Here is a 3002-nt window from a genome sequence, read left to right as displayed (position 1 = left end):
TGGACGACCCAGTGCACTTGCTGGTTAGTTGTGCGGAATTGTGACAAAGTGTGATTCATGTTTAAGAGCTCCAAGTCCTTTGGCGCCATTGTTGATGATCACAATTTCGCATACGAAGTTTTTGGCACTGTTGCCGGGGATTGTTCGAGTTTGGACAACTGACGGTTCATCTTGTTGCTTAGATTAGGTACTTTTCAGAATTTTTAAGAATGAATTCTAGAGTTTCAAGGTGATGTTCTTAGCATCACAAAAGCTGATTGATTCTCATCAATTTAGCTGCTGAATGTAATGTCCTGCTGAAGCTTGGCCAAACATGTCTAATCTTTGTAGACTGAAGCTTTAGACTAACATTGCATGATTCCTGGAATTCTCATTAAAAGTTTTGAATCTCTTTATTTTCTTTTCCATATAAGTTTCAAAAATCACAAAAAAAATTTTTAAAACCATAAAAATAAAAAATATTTTATGTTTCTTGTTTGAGTCTAGTATCAATTTTTAAGTTTGGTGTCAATTGCATGACTTTCTTCTTCTTGCATTTTTCAAATTTATACATATTGTTCTTCATTGATCTTCAAGTTGTTCTTGATGATTTCAGTGCTCTGATCTTTAAATTCTCCTGTTTTGTGTGTTTTGTTATTTTTCTTATGCATTCTCAATTTGTTAAAGCCTCTAATACAAAATTTCTAAGTTTGGTGTCTTGCATGCATTGTTCATTTGATCTTAGTTGCATTTTTTGTTATTTCTCATCATTAAAAATTCAAAAATATTTTCAAAATTGTGTCTTTTCAAGTCAATAATACAGAGAATTGAAGATTCAGAACATTCAGCAGAGGAATCAAACAGAAAAAGCTGGGCGTTCAAAACGCTCAGTGAAGAAGGAAAACTAGCGTTTAAACGCCAGCCAGGGTACCTGGCTGGGCGTTTAACGCCCAAAAAGGTAGCATTTTGGGCGTTAAATGCCAGAATGGATACCATTCTGGGCGTTTAATGCCAGAAGGACACTAGAGGGAAGATTTTGTTTTTAATCCAAATTTTTTTTCAAATCTTTATAATTTTTCAAAATCAAATCTTTTTCAAATCATATCTTTTCAATCATATCTCTTCAAAATCAATTTTTTTCCATTTTTTATTTTATTATTATTTTCGAAAATCCTTGCTATAATTAAAGATTTACTTCAAAATTTTCAAGTTGTTACTTGCCTATTAAGAAAGGATCAAACTTTAAATTTTAGAATCATATCTTTTAATTTCTTGTTAGTCAAGTAATTAACTTTAATTTTAAAAACTTTCTTTTTCTAAATCGATTTTCAATCATATCTTTTCAATCATATCTTTTCAATCACATCTTTTTCAAAATTAATTTTCAATCATATCTTTTTAATTTCTAATTTCAAAATCTTTTTCAGAAATCACTTTATTTCTTTCCCAATCTAAATTTTCGAAAATCTCAATCAAATTTTCAAATTTCTTTTTAATTATTTCAAAATCTTCTTAATTTATTTTCAAAAATTCTTCCCCTCTTCTCACATCCTTCTATTTAAAGGACTAACACTCCTCCTTAAGGTACAATTCGAACTCCCTCCTTCTTTATATGTTCGAATTCTCTTCCATCTACCTCCTCCTTCTATTCTTCTTTTCTTCCTACACCTCAAGGAATCTCTATACTGTGACATAGAGGATTCCCTACTTTCTTGTTCTTTTCTCTTTCATATGAGCAGGAACAAAGATAAAGGCATACTTGTTCAAGCTGATTCTGAACCTGAAAGGACCTTGAAGAGAAAGCTAAGAGAAGATAAAGCACAATTCTCTTTAGAGGGCCTAACAGAGCTCTTCAAGGAAGAAGAAACCATGGCAGCCGAAAACAACAATGCCAACAATGCAAGGAAGGTGCTTGGTGACTTTACTGCAAGTTTCATGGACTTCCATTGGAAGATCCTCATCAGTTCTTAGCTGAATTCTTGCAAATCTGTGACACTGTCAAGACCAATGGGGTTGACCCTGAAGTCTACAGACTTATGCTTTTTCCTTTTGCTGTAAGAGACAGAGCTAGGATATGGTTAGACTCACAACCTAAAGAAAGCCTGAACTCTTCGGAAAAGCTAGTCAATGCCTTCTTAGCAAAGTTTTTTCCACCTCAAAAATTGAGCAAGCTCAGAGTGGAAGTCCAAACCTTCAGACAGAAGGAAGGTGAATCCCTCTATGAAGCTTGGGAAAGATACAAGCAATTAATCAGAAGATGTCCTTCTGACATGCTTTCTGAATGGAGCATCATAGGAATTTTCTATGATGGTATGTCTGAACTATCCAAGATGTCATTGGATAGCTCTGCTGGAGGATCTCTTCATCTAAAGAAGATGCTTGCAGAAGCTCAGGAACTCATTGAAATGGTTGCAACTAACCAATACATGTACACTTCTGAAAGGAATCCTGTGAATAATGGGACAAATCAGAAGAAAGGAGTTCTTGAGATTGATACTCTGAATGCCATATTGGCTCAGAATAAAATATTGACCCAACAAGTCAATATGATTTCTCAGAGTCTGTCTGAAATGCAAGCAGCAACAGGCAGTACTAAGGAAGCTTCCTCTGAAGAAGAAGCTTATGATCCTGAGAACCCAACAACGGAAGAGGTGAATTACATGGGAGAACCCTATGGAAACACCTATAATCCTTCATGGAGAAATCATCCAAATCTCTCATGGAAGGATCAACAGAGACCTCAACAAGGTTTCAACAACAATAATGGTGGAAGAAACAGGTTTACCAATAGCAAACCTTTTCCATCATCTTCTCAGCAACAAACAAAGAATTCTAAACAGAGCCACTCTGATTAAGCAACCATTGTCTCTGATCTAATCAAAACCACTCAAAGTTTCATGACTGAAACAAGGTCCTCCATTAAAAATTTGGAGGCACAAGTGGGTCAGCTGAGTAAGAAAATTACTGAACTCCCTCTTAGTACTCTCCCAAGCAATACAAAAAAGAATCCAAAGAGAGAGTGC

At 34.8% G+C, this 3002-nt stretch overlaps 1 non-coding gene across 1 annotated transcript; it reads right to left on the bottom strand.

Annotated features, from left to right (window-relative positions):
- Positions 1–2147: 2147 nt before the first annotated feature.
- LOC148579802 (small nucleolar RNA R71) lies at positions 2148–2251 on the bottom strand. The gene has a single exon (XR_015899648.1). It is a non-coding gene; the product is annotated as a small nucleolar RNA R71 (small nucleolar RNA).
- Positions 2252–3002: the final 751 nt, after the last annotated feature.

Source organism: Arachis ipaensis, chromosome B10, assembly GCF_059453495.1.
Source record: "Arachis ipaensis isolate K30076 ecotype BB chromosome B10, ASM5945349v1, whole genome shotgun sequence".
Lineage (NCBI taxonomy): Eukaryota > Viridiplantae > Streptophyta > Magnoliopsida > Fabales > Fabaceae > Arachis > Arachis ipaensis.
Note: the sequence above shows the minus strand (reverse complement) of the source record. Positions and strands in the feature narration are given on the sequence as shown.